This window comes from Pinus tabuliformis, chromosome 4_1 (assembly GCF_031772625.1).
Source record: "Pinus tabuliformis cultivar Carrire ecotype Pingquan chromosome 4_1, CPIR1, whole genome shotgun sequence".
Taxonomy (NCBI): domain Eukaryota; kingdom Viridiplantae; phylum Streptophyta; class Pinopsida; order Pinales; family Pinaceae; genus Pinus; species Pinus tabuliformis.
Window position 1 is genome coordinate 353,863,900 of NC_142303.1, and position 14,413 is coordinate 353,878,312.

Genomic DNA, 14,413 nt, shown 5'->3' on the forward strand with positions numbered 1-14,413 from the left:
GCATCAATATGTTATTGTTGATCAGTATGAGGATGTTGAGCAATTGAACTTCTATAGTTGTCTAAGTCAGAGTGATGTCTAGTTTGGCTTGCTCAAGCCATTGTGTTCACATGGGTACATGTGCATTGTAATGTTGAGTCATGTAAAGTGTAAGTCAAGTGTCAGTAGTGAATGTAACAGTCATAGAGTAAGTGAAGAGTGATGAGGGTAGTTGAACAGTCACAAAGGAAAATGTCAAGGGCCACCCCACCCTTTGTTATAAATAGTCCCTCATAACTCATTATAGAGGCTTTTGGTCACCCAAGCTTCTGTTAAGACTATCTTGAAGAAAGCTTGGATAGTATTGTAACGCGCCTTGGCTTCCCCACTGCACAGAGATAGTACATCTCTTTAGAGGAGCAGGCAGATGTGACTGTAATGTTTCACTGTTGGGGCTAGCAGGTTTAGATGGATGTATTGTATGATTGGAACTTACACTTCTTTATATAATAAGAGCCAACACATTTTCATGCATATGTTGTTATTATAGTTGAATTGTTCCGGTTGCTTTAATGATGCATGTTGTTTAACTTACTTATTTGTGTATGAACTGCTTCATATGCAATTATATGAATCTTGTTATAGATTTGTTGTTGGTTTAACAATCAATTTGGATTGTCAACTGATCTTCTTTCCAACTTGTGATGCATCTTCACTCGTTTATTCCCTTCCTAGCTGAGTACTAATACAGGTTGTCAAGGGGTGCACTCATCCCAACCCACTTATGTTAGAACCTTTCATTCACCTTCCTTGACTCACTGCAGTAGTCACACCCTTTCTACTGACAGAGTTATCTTACTTGCCTCTGTGTGATATCGTGGTCAAGGAATTACCTTACGACCCATTGCTGGGACTCCTACTCCAAATGGTCTGAGGTCTAATTGGGACTTTTTACCAGGGAGATCCCCTTGACATGTTGGTGGGTGCAGCACCTTCAACATTTCTAGTGCTAGAAGGATGGCTAGATGACAAGTTGTGTCCTCTCATCTAGTTTTGAACTTTGCATAACTTTCATGGAGTCTTGCACTCTTCCTCCCCCGCGTTGTTTTCCGAATCGTGAAGATATCGCCATCACGGGGAAGTTTTTTTTATCTCTTGTCCACCTTCACGTATGATGGTGAAGGCAAAGTGGCCTGGCCTGAGTACTTACATGACTTTCTTTCCATGCTTCATGAGCAATATGAGTTTTATGACGAAGAAGATGATTTGCTGCTTGCATACACAATTCATGAATCTCCATTTCGTTGGTTGCTTAGCCTATCGGCGAATAGTGTGCACTCATTTGAGCACTTTTGTGAATTCATTGAAGACACATTTTATCATTTTGATCTAGACCATCTTGACTGGAAACCGTTACAGCAACGGAGGGCTCCACATGAATCAATTATTGATTTTTGGCAGCTTTTCCATGACTTGTAGTTTCAAGCTCCGAGGAGCTAGATGAAATTTGCTTATCTTTGGGACCGGTTTGAGTATTTCTTTAAGAAATCTTCCTGTCCCAAGAGAAATTTTGAAATCAAGCCTCGCTCAACATTCTTCATTGATGGAGCTGCATAATCTCATGTGGATGTGGTCACTGTCTTGAGTAATTGTCTGCCTCCCTCTCATTCAACAACTCCACCACTGCCAAGTGATGTTGAAGATCATGCTCACACACCTGTTCATCTTTCGCATTCTCCCAACATCACTTGACTCAATTTTCACGTAGATTTGGTTGTGAGTCCTTTGAGTTCTCATATGCATTATTTTCTATGACCTCCATCTTCACACTCGAGTGTTCCTCCAGATGATGCTCCCTTGTGTTCATCCATTCCGAACTCTTCACTTATTGTGAACAAGGAACAACTCATTGACGGAGTTGGTGTTGCAAAACAAACATGCGTTGTCATTCATGAAGAGTATGAGTGGGAGCTTAAGCATCAACACTTGGCGAAGGATGACTCCCTTTCGTTCAAGCCCCCTCCGTTCTTTCCTAACATATTTGGTGAACTTGCCATCCATGATTTTGCATGTGTGTCTTCATCCACGGATGCAACCATTGTTGATCCCTCGCAGGACTTACCGGATGTTGGTCCATCATTCGACAACAGAGAGGATAAGTTATTCATTGAAAACCCACTTGATCTTTCATCTGTCTTTTCCGAAAACACAGAGGATGATTTTGTTCAATTTTCATCTACCCCTCTGTTTGATTCATTAGGTCATGAGGATGCCGACAAAATCATTGATTTTTCTGATCATGGGGCCGTGATCTATTTGTTTCCATATTTGATCATGATCATGGCTCTATAACAATTGTTCTTTTGAAGACACCGGTTTATGATGGTCTACCTCATGATGAAGTTGAAACACCCAAGACCGTCGGGGCACTTCAGCCCAAGCTGACGGTTATGTCAGGTCCTCACTCTCTTGGGGTTAGTCTCACTTCCAATCATGAAATTATTCAATCACCCAAGGCTCCTCATCACTCATCCATATTCATTGAACATCCATCTCACACACAGATCACATCTCCTCCACTCAAACTGCACGATCCCATCGCTCATGCATTTGAGGAATCTTATATTGCAAGCACATGTGTACGACACAAGTTATCTTTGTTTCTTTCATTTGCTTGCATGTCTCAGTCAAGAGTGTGCTTATGCTTCAAAGTTGCACGCAGTGACACACAACACCATGATAAGTCCACGGACTACTCATCATGCACTTGTACTCATTTATGTCCCATGAACACTTTTAAACACGAAGCGCGGTTGTCTTCATTGTTATATCTTTCTTGTTTGCTGGTTCACACAATTGGGTTGTTCGCAGACCAAGACTTCACCAACATGGGTCTACCAATGCATCGGTGGCTACATTGAATATATCACTTCACGTGATCAAGCCCATGCACGGTTAGTGTAGGAGTAGGAGTAGTGTTTGCTTTCAGTTAGCTTACTTGCATGGTTGTTTTCTTATTCGCTTTGTTCGCTTGTTTTTCTACTCGCTTTTTTCTTACCTTCTTTGCTTTCACTTTTGCTTTTACTTTTGCCTTGATTTCATGTTTGTTTGTTTCGTTCGTAGGTTAGTTTTGCATGAAATCATGTATGACTCTTGAAACAAGATGGGTGAAGTACAAGAGGGCTTGTACAGCTATCACTACTTGGTTATTTATCATCTTGCCTCTATATGAAGAGCTTGTTACTCTCAGTCTATGATATGTCGAAGGAAAATACATATTGTTCGAAGTGAACCTTGGTGAAAACACAACTCTTGCGTGCTAACTAGTGTCACCTTCTCTAGTTAGTCTTTTTTGGTTAACCCTTTTCAACTCAATCAAGTAGAGTAAGGTGAGGGGGGAAACCTTAATAGGCATGTCAGAGGTACAATAAACTAATTCTCTGATGGAACAACCTCTTCTTCTCTCAATAAGTCAGGATCCCTCTTCCGCCTCTGAAATGAATAAGTGCTATGCACAGTTGAAAAAATGAAAAATGAAAAAAACTAAAAGTCAAAAAATAAAAAATGAAAATGAATAAGGCAAAAGAAGAGAAAGGCTTCCTGTGCATAGAGGTGATGCAAGCAACTCCGCTGGGGTACTAACTAGGCTCGCTGGCAACGGAGCCATGCTTGTGTTCCTATGTGACTCCACCAGGTACTGTCCACGCCTGCTGGCAGTGGAGCCACACTATAGATGAAACTAAGACTCTGACGACTATACTGCTTGTGCACCTATATACCCCTCAACCCCAATCAAAACAAATTTGTTGCCTTGGCTTGGAATGTGTGTCAATTGACCAAGAGCTTGGCATATGCTACATATTACAATCAAGCTAGTATGAAACCAAGATGAGCTGAGAACTGAACAATACTTCCGGGGGTTTTAGACTTGCTTTTCACGAACAAGGTCCACTCAAAGAGCTGGAGTTTTACTAGTGTGTCACCAAGTGTTGTAGCATATACAACCACCCTAAAAAAAAATTCCTTAGTATATTTTGGAGCCTCCTTACCAACCTTACACAACACTTTGTCTTGCTTCGTCAAGTACACAAGCCTCAATGTTTTTCATGCACAAAGGCAGGGTGTCGAGCACAGCTTGATACATTATTCTCACAGGTTGTTCATCCAGACTTGGTCTGCCTATAGGCTGATAGCTTCACCTTGAAAATTGCACATTTTTGGAGGGAAACCAACCTTCCCTCCAGAAATTGTGCAATCCTCTCAGGCAGCCTGCTAGGCTCCAAGATTGTGCAATTCTGCCAGCCAACACTCCCAGCAAGATTTGCGCAAATTTTCTCAGCAAGGCTGCTCAGCCCAGGATTTGTGCAAATTTGGGCAACAATTAGCTGCTCTGCCTAGAAATTACGCAATCCTCTTGGGAAGTCAGCCCAGCTCCCAACCAGGAATGCACATTTTTCCCAAGTACTTGAGCAGTTGCATGCATGAGCGGTCCGGTTGACCACTTCCACCTGGGACCAAGGAAACTTGACTTGCATGCATGCATGACTGGTTATTTGTGGAATAAAAAAAGGCAACATGAAAAATGAATTCCATGATTCTAGGAGCTACTTTTAGCAGTCGGGGGTTTCATTCAAAGTTGTTTTAGAAGTTTCCCTCCAAGCATCGCATTTTCCTAGATTTGTGGCATACACGTCATGAGCCCAAACTTATTTATTTGACACATTAGAGCTCATTCTTTCACATTGATCTTGGAGCTCTGACATCCCACAACAAGTCTAGGACTCTTCGACACATCCAGCTTAGCTATTCACGAGTAAGTGGTCTCAACTTGTCTTTTTCATCATTTCTATCGCTTCTTGTGTATTCACTTGTATGAGTGTTGTTTTCCTGATTTTTTTGAACACTTGTTGTCGTTTACATGTATACTAGATTGTCCTGTCTCTGTTTCAGTTTTCGTTTCTATCTCACCGTTTTGCACAAACGTTCACCGAACTGGAAAATCGCTTCACCCACATGCATGTTGATTTGTTTTCTAAATCTTTCATTCATGTTTTTCATACACTGTTAATCACTTCTGCTAACACTTAGTGTCATCATTGATTCACTATCTTATTTGCTTTCAGTTGCCCGTCGGCACACTGAGACTGCATTGTGTAATGTGGAGAGGAAGGCTCTACCTTCCTCTCCAGAAATGTGCATTTTCATCCAGAACTGGCCTCTAAGACTGTTTTGTGCATTTATGGAGGACAATGAGTGCTGGCCCAAGAGATTGTGCAAATTTGTCCCTGGGCCTACAATCCTTCCCAGACGGAATTGCACATTGCTCAATCCCAACAGCCAATAGACAATCTGGATTGTGAATTGCGCAAATCCAGAAACCATTCCTACCTCCCAGACAACCCGGACTGCCTTTTGCGCAATTTTGGCAGCCAATCACCCAGCCTCCCAGAAGAGATTGTGCAATCTTGCTCATCAATTTCCCAGGTATGTGCTGTGTCATTTCCCAAAATTTTCTTTGTTTTCGCTGATAGATTTCTTGCCATGCATGTTGATTGTCTCTAGATATTTCAGGTGTTCATCTATCTCAATGGCTTCTAAGAGAATAGGATCTCATTACACTAATGAAAATGTATCTGGAGCAGCAGCTAAGAAAATGTCCTCTAGTCTGTCAATCTATGAAGATACAAAGTTGTATCTAGACAAGGACATCAAACTGAAGTGGAAAGAAGTCAATGAAACATTCGTAAGCACTTTTTGGGAACACCTCGAACACTGTCAGATGTACGTGAACATTCAAAAGTCAGGCTTATACTAGATTTCATGCAGATATCCCGTGTTCCCATGCGCAGACATGATACACTGGATCATCTCTCACATTGATCCTGAGATGATGACCGTGAGCACTATAAGTGGGACGAAGCTTACGACCTTCTGGGAACAGGATTATGATGAGATGTATAAGATGTTGAAGCCTGTGATTGTCATGGAGACTCCATTAAGCCTACCCAACAACAGTGCTAACTCCAAAGACATTCTGAAGTTTTGGGTAAAGGAGCCAGCTCGTTTAAGGCTGACACCCAACTAGGTCTATAAGACAAAGACACTGAGGAAGGCGTACCAATACTTGATCATATTTTCTTGTTGATTGTGTGGCCAAGCAAGCACAGAAACCTTCCCACAGAGTTGGGTAGTTGCATTAAACCAAGTGACTAGAGAAGGAAAGCCATGTAACTAGTCTGACATACTAGCTCATTAGCTAAAGGAGCAAGTCACGAAGGCCCGACAATCACCCGGAGGTATGCATGCAGAGATTTACATGTCTGCCTACATTCTAGATGCAGTTGTTATAGACATTTTTGGGCACTGCAACCCCAAGCATAAATGTCCATAAACTAAGGGCTCCTAAGTCCCTAAAAGTGTTGTTCCAACCCCTAAAAGAACAAGGTCAACTGATTACAGCTTCTCCCAGAAGTTCTCCATGAAAAACTGCTTGGAACTGGTCAAAACTAGACCATTTCACCTGCTCCATAGGCAAAGTGCATTGCATCTCACCTAAATACACAGAAGGTGCGTTGAATTTCAAAAAGCCCTTCTATGGGGTACGATGGGCGAGAAGGGACAAATGGCAGTGTCAATCCGCGAGGTGGAGAAGCATGGAATCTTCCAGAAAATTCTCCTGTGACACTTGCCTCTCTGAATTCGACCAGGGATGAGTAAGAGATCATCAATCTCCAAGTGGAATCAAGAACTATCAGAGGGAAGACACTAATAAAATCACAAGCTGACTCATCTGCCTTACAGACATCTATATATGGATCCCTCATCCCAGAGATCCAGAGGCTGGAATTTTGCATCTTGTAAGGAATTGCTGTTGGTTTCTTGAGGCAACGTCATAGTGTTGGGCGATCTAAGCTTTTCATGAGATGAAGAAGGGCTCACTTGCTGAGAGGATGATGCTGGGTCAGAACGATTGGTTGTAACTCTCTTGGCTCTTTCTTGATTATCAATAAAGCTATTCAAGTTTTCCTCCATATTCTTGTGTGATTTATGTTTTATGCATTTGTATGGTCAATTTACATCTGATCCTAGATTGTTTATGATAATAGATCCATGTTCTCGTATAGTGTTATGCTGCTTTGATTCTACAGGTACTCTGTGAAGCTGGGTATACAAGAAAGAAAGTAGCAAAGGACTATCAGAAGAGAGAGGAATCGAGCAAGGAACCAAGCGCAAGATAGAGGTTGGTCTCCTTTATTCTTCTCTCATCTATCTTTCATAAAGGAAAACGAAAGTAGTTTTACTTTGTTTGTTTCTATGGTAGCTACCAGCCTTAGTGGGATTAGCAGTTTTGCATAGATACTTTTCCCTGTAAAAAAATGGCGACTCCGCTGGGGATTGATGGCCACATTGTCGCTTCCAGGATTGACATTCGGTTTGCCTGTATGGCTTTTCTCAACCTCCTTCGTTCAGAACACCGCGATTCCTGAACAATTGAGTCAGCAACTAGACAATTCCAGAGTTACCCCCCAACCCTCTACTTTGTCCAATTCTTCCTCTCCTCCTTCCTCTTCGCTTGATGGGGCTAGTAAAGCCAAAAATCAAGTACCTGAGAAGAAGAAGGAAAAGAAGAAGAAAGAGAAGAAGAAGAAGGAGCCAAAGGCGAAAAGGGGTAACCAAGCGTCGTCTAGCGAAAATCCACACACCGCACTGACCGGGCCTAAATCGCCATGTGTCATTTGCAAGGGAGACCATTTTCATAGATATTGTCCTTGCATCCCTCGGATCTTAAGGGACTGGTCTCCTCATTTGCACAACCCGGTGTCGCCAACCTCTGATGATCATGTTGAAAGTACACCGTCGACTAGTGAAAGTGAAGCTCCTGGACAAAAAGGAAAAAGCAAATTTCCTTGTAAAGTGTGTGAAGGCGATCACGCCATACACCGTTGTCCCTTCTTAGATGAGGCTAAAATAGTTTTGGACGACCATTCGATTTCACCGTTAGGGCTGCCTCCTGGATATAAGAAACTCTTGCCAAGTCCGTCACTAGTTGAAAATCCGGCTAACCCGCCCAGGTGGTCGGCTGAAGTATCTATCTCTAAAGAAAAACCATCTGAATCCATACCAGACGAAAGTCAAAAGGTCGAGGCAGCAGTTGACCTGGTCTTGCCTTCAGAGGTACCATCTTCAGATGATACAGTCACCGAAGAGAACAAGGATGACACTGTCCAAATTCTTTTCGTAAGCACAGACTCTGATGAACATGGGGGCAATTTACCCATTCCTTTACCGCAGGAAGGAAGTTCGTCAGAGTTGTGCCCGGCCGTTCAAAGTCTCGTCCCTGGTCCAGCGCACTGTCTGTTCTGTGAATCTCAAATTTAGCGCACTTCCCGAGTGTAGTAGGTGCGTTGCATTTCAGTTTCACTGTGTTGCAGGTGTGCTGATCAGTCTAGGCATTGTTCCTAAATTTTGGTTTCCGTTGTTGGGGGGAAATTATTCAAAATGGATAGCAATTCTACAAGAGTTTGATCTGAAATTTGTAAAATCCAAGTCAAAGAAAGCCCTGGTTTTCGCAGAATTACTATGCGATCTCCCATCGTCATCCAACGATGAAACATCTGAAGAAACAATCGTGGATGAATCTTTGTTTCTGATATCTTCAAGCAATCTGTGGTATGGAGATATAATCATTTATCTCCAAACCCAAAAGTATAGGCCTAATACCTCCCGCTCCGAACAAAAACGTATTTGATACCAATCAAAAGACTACATGATCGTCGGTGATACACTTTACCGTCGTGGTGTCGATACAGTTCTGAGGAGGTGTCTCACCCATGAGGAGGCTGAAAAAACCCTGAATGATTGCCATTCAGGCGCGTGTGGGGGGCATCAATCCGGTTACGCTACGGCGCAAAAAATTTTACGAGCAGGATACTTCTGGCCAACAATGTTCAAAGATTGCATAACCGTAGTCAGAAGTTGCCATGCATGTCAAATTTTCAATAGCAAAACCAGAAGACCACCCGCACCTCTGCAACCAATAGTGGTTGTTGGGCCATTCGCCAAATGGGGCATCGATTCCAAGACATGTAACCCCACCTCGACCTGGGGGCATGGGTATATCATAGTCGCAGTTGACTATTTTACCAAATGGGCCGAGGCGATGCCTACACTAGATAACACTGGTGAAACAACTGCCCTTTTCTTTTTCAATCATGTAGTCACCAGATTCGGCGTTCCACAGGCTATTGTCACAGATCATGGATCGCATTTTCGCAATCACATGATGGCCGAATTAGCTGCCAAATTAGGTTTGTCTCACGACAGCTCTACTCCATATTACCCGCAAGCCAACGGACAGGTTGAAGCAATCAACAAGGTCCTGAAGCACATGTTGCAAAGGATGATTGGAGTCGACAAAAGGAGTTGGCACCTGATCCTGTACTCAGCCTTGTGGGCATACCGAACATAGGTAAGGCATGCAACCGAGTTTACACCTTTCCAACTGCTGTATGGCCTAGAAGCAATCTTACCAGTTCAGTGTGAAATCTTGTCCCTCAAACTCGCAATCGACCTTCTCCCCGGAACTTCAGAAGAGGAAGCTCGTTTCTTGGAACTAATCCAATTGGATGAAACCCATCATGATGCCGCTTTGGCTAACGAAGCTCATAAGAAATGAGTCAAGGTGCAGTTCGACAAGAATGTCAAACCCCGTGTCTTCTCAGAAGGTGACTTGGTCTTGCTTTATGACCAGGAATCCGATAAATTGGGAGCAGGTAAATTCAAGTCTTTATGGATGGGCCCCTATATTGTTAAGCGAGTGTTAGCAAAAGGAGCCTACGAGTTAATGGATTATGACGGGATTCCACTGGCACAACCTCATAACGGGTTGTACCTTAAGCGTTACTACGCATGATTCAGTGTGGTAACCAATTTGCTTTTGTTACATTTTTTTTCGCTAAAGTATTTGTTTTGGTCAAGTAAATCCACTTTTTACATTCGTCGCAGATGTCGAACCTGTTGGAATCATTTGTTGGATATGACGACAGAGCAAGTCATAGTTCGCGGAACCTATCTTCTGTGGCATGGGCCATTTTTTATCCAAGCGACGAGTTAGTAAGTTTCAGAGGGGTATGTATTGGTCGATCAACGAATAACATCGCTGAATATAGCGCATTGATAGAACTTCTCTCTGATGTCATCACACATGGCATATGTCGACTGGTTGTCAGGCTAGACTCACAGCTCGTCATACTACAGCTTACTGGTATCTACTCCGTCCGAAATCCAGCTATCTATCACATGTTCCTAAGGGTCAAGATTTTGGAAAGGCAATTTGATTTTATTCAATATCAGCGTATTTCCATAATCTTAAACACATTAACTGACTCATTGGCAAATTATGTGTTAGATAGACATTTGCAACATTTATAAAAAGAAGCATTTCATCAATATTTGCATGTGGATCATATAACTTAACCAAAATAAAACTCCGAAAATCAAAAATATATATATAACTGTTTATGGTTTACACATAATGTTCTGTAACCAAGACAAAATTGGTCAAATGACCCAAAACTCAAAACGCTAGGGGGCACCCTAGTCTAATGATGTTGGTGATAACAAGTCACCACCTGTGCAATCATGCGTAAAAGCCTAGTCCATCGACTTGGCACGCCAGTGGTATGTCCAGGGAAAATTTTAAGAAGCCCCCCTAAATTTACATGTATAATAAATGGGCGAATCTCCATGGTATATAGGAAAAATGGAAGGCGATTTTATCAATAATATGATATGTATATATAATTTTTTGGCGAATCTCTCACCATGCATGGCGAATATTTTACTCAATTATAAAATCTTGTGTTTATTGAATACAAAAATGAAATCATTGCATTTCTTTAAAATATCTTTTGAAATCAAAATTACCGAAATTACATATCGATAACCTAGTAGGTGTAGGATAAAATTCACCCGTGCCATTCACAGAAAGCATGAGAAAAAACCTAATACTATATATAAAACCAAGAAAAACTCAAATTCATCACTTCTAGGGAACTCGTAACCACCCTGCCAATACACAAGTATGTTCCTATTTGCAATTAGAAGAATTACCCAAATTACAATCTGTTTACTCCAGCATATGTTGGAAAGTTATAGAAGGATGACTAGTGTAATCAATCCATTCCTTTTAGCGCTGGATTTGTTTCAGTTTAAAACAGAAGTATACAAATATACTTGTCCAATGTCTATGCTTTAACCATTCACCTTAAGATGTTTTTACAATATAATTTCCTAAGTCTATTTAATATCTTCATTATCATAAAAACCAACCTATATCCATCTTAACTCCACATCTACCACTCTTAGGGGATGAAATCTATTTATCCCTCTGAGCACTTGGTAGACCCAGAATTAAGATGGATCTAAGATGATAGAATTTCCCCTTTAAATAGTCTATGCTCACATGAATACCATGGTATTACCATGGGTCAATACCATGGGTTATCATAAACCTCGAGCTTAAAAATTACTATTAGTAATTTATAAAAATTAATAAAATTAATAGTTTTTATTTTATTTTTTATTTTAACCAAGCTAAAATGTTTAACATACATTAAATTACAACATCCATTTTTACTCTTGATCGGATCAAATATTTTTTCACTCTATGCTAGTTTGCATATCACGATATTTGATACCTTTCGGGGGTTAGTAGATCCAGAGTAAAAATGGATCTATGCTCGTTTGGTCAATACCATGTGCCATTTTGGTGAATACCATGGGTCAATACCATGTGCCATTTTTATTTTTATTAATACTAATATTAGGGTTAATAATGTTTTTTTGCATGGTATTAAAAACAATCTAGTCCATGGTATTTGTCCCATAGTATTTTGCCCATAGGTTTCACCTAAATATAACGCATTTGTTCGTAAATATAAGGTGACTTATGGAGTAAATATAAAAAAATGTTTTATTTGTTTACCATACCTCTCGTTTATTTATATTTTTATTAATTTACCATACCTCTTTTACAAATATGGTATTTGGCCCATAGGATTCACTTAAATAAAACCTCTTTCTTGAGCCTTCATAAATAGAACGAGGGTTATGGACTAAATATAAAAAGAGGTTTTATTTATTTACCATGCGTCTAGTTTATTTATATTTTTATTTATTTACCATAACTTTTGAGTAAGTATAAAAAAACGTTTTATTTATTTACCATACCTCCACTTTACTTATATTTTTATTTGTTTACACCCTTGCATGTATATAAGGTGACTTATGGAGTAAATATAAAAAAAAAAAAATTATTTATTTACCATACTTCTCATTTATTTATATTTTTATTAATTTACCATACCTCTTTTATAAATATGGTATTTGGGCCTTTGGCCCATAGGATTCACTTAAATAAAACCTATTCTTGAAAATGGGCGAATGGATTCACTTAAATAAAACCTATTCTTGAAAATGGGCGAATGGAAGGTTGTAACTCCTAATTTCAAGGGCTAAATTTACCTTTTTTACCCTCTCCCTTAAAAGAAGGTGGGCTATTTGAGGTGATTTGTAAAAGTGTACTATGATACAAAATAATCGCCCACTAAAAATTTAAAACCCCTTAATTTCGCCAAAGGGCGAACATTCGCCCCTAAAATCACCCCTAGGTATGTCGTTGCAACCTTAGGGGCAGCTCGTCAGTCCTCACATCTGGAATACCGAGAGTGAGATCCTCGACCTGGTCCCGTAACAATTTCTAACTAGTTTGATGAAGCAATTGAGCACGCAGTACAATCTTTGAAGGAACAAAGCTATTAATGGTAAAGTCACGAAATGATCGTTATATCGAGCAGTTTTAACGTGGACTTCATGCTCGTTAAAAAATAAACATAAGCAATGAGCAAATGTTTCCCCCAGCATTTAAGCTCATTAAAAAATGAACCAATTTCCGGTAAATAACCATCGTGAATGTAGTACTTCAGCCTTTGAAGCCTTGGTCGTGTTCTCATCATCACCTCCATTTTGTATTGGCCGATCATTCACCTCCACTTGATTGTTTACCCCTTTTGAGGAACAGCTACGAAGAGTGATTCTATTAGCCATCCTTGTAACACTGTCATGATTGGGAAATTCCAAACCTTACCTGGAATCAGCTGCTACCCGAATTTATCACTCGTTCCTCAAAAAACGAGTCTCCTTTAAGCTCTTTTCAGTTGACTCGTAAAATATGAAAAGATTGCCAAGCCATTGGCCTCTCTAGCTCGTTAAAGTGACCGGAAGTGCTATCCCTCCTTTAGATTTTAATCTTTTTGGACCTGAGGGATTATTACACAAAAAGATCGAGCGCTTGTTTTGTTCGGCTCGTTAAAAGTACCAAAAATTCATCCCTTCTGTATTGTTTTATACTTTTTCAGACCTAAGGGATTAGATGATGAAAAAGGATTTTTGGAGTTTCCTTTACATCCCTTTTCAGACTCTCTAAAATTGAAAAGGACCAAGTTATCTTTGTCGTTAAACTCATTAAAACCTAATAGCGACAAACTTGTCCATAACAGACAAGAACGAGTTTCACTATCGCTAGGCTCGTTAAAACATAGCGATGGGTTTGCCCGAAGGGAAAATTATAGAACAAGCATATGTTATCCTCCTCAAGCTTGACAAAAATAAAGAGGTACTGGTCAGCAATGACTGGGGAAAAATTGGGGAGAAAACTTGAAGAAACTTTGTTGGTAGCAAGTCGCTTTTGAACATGACACTTTCACTCTGCATCCAAGTCGGGTTGGGTTGTTTCATTCACCGGTCACATCACCATGGTCACATCACACCATCCACATTTGGGGTTAATGCTACCAATCCATCATGTCAGTGTCGCTGATATGTTCAAGAGAAGTCACTCAGAGAATTCACCTGTGTCTCACCCGCTGCAATACATTTACGCTCCATTCTTTCATGACCGCCACCTTGAACCTTATATCACCAGATCGTTTTCACCTCCATTAAAATCATTTTCTCTGTTCCGTGTCATTGATGTGGGATTCATTAAGGCCCTCCTATGACGGATCGCTTCTTGTTGACATCAGCTCATTATCCAAGAAGTCAATCTAGGAACACCCATTTCAGTACTTTGAAGCTTGCATGCCTCAATGGCAAGTTTCTCACTTCCGGCGACAGGTTTACATCAATGGCCTTCGACCGAAATATTTTGCATGGTGTTCGATGCCAAGTCCCTTATTCACACCACGTGAATTGTACTGCAATACCTTGAGGATCATTATCATTATCGGTGATTCCTCTCGTGCCTGTTAACAACTTACATCATTGGCTGGTAATCAAGCGATGTCTTTCCATGTTCGACTCCAGAACATCTCTCACATGGATCGACTTGTACTTTGAGTGAAGATCGAACGAGATTGAAGACCCCAGATCTAGT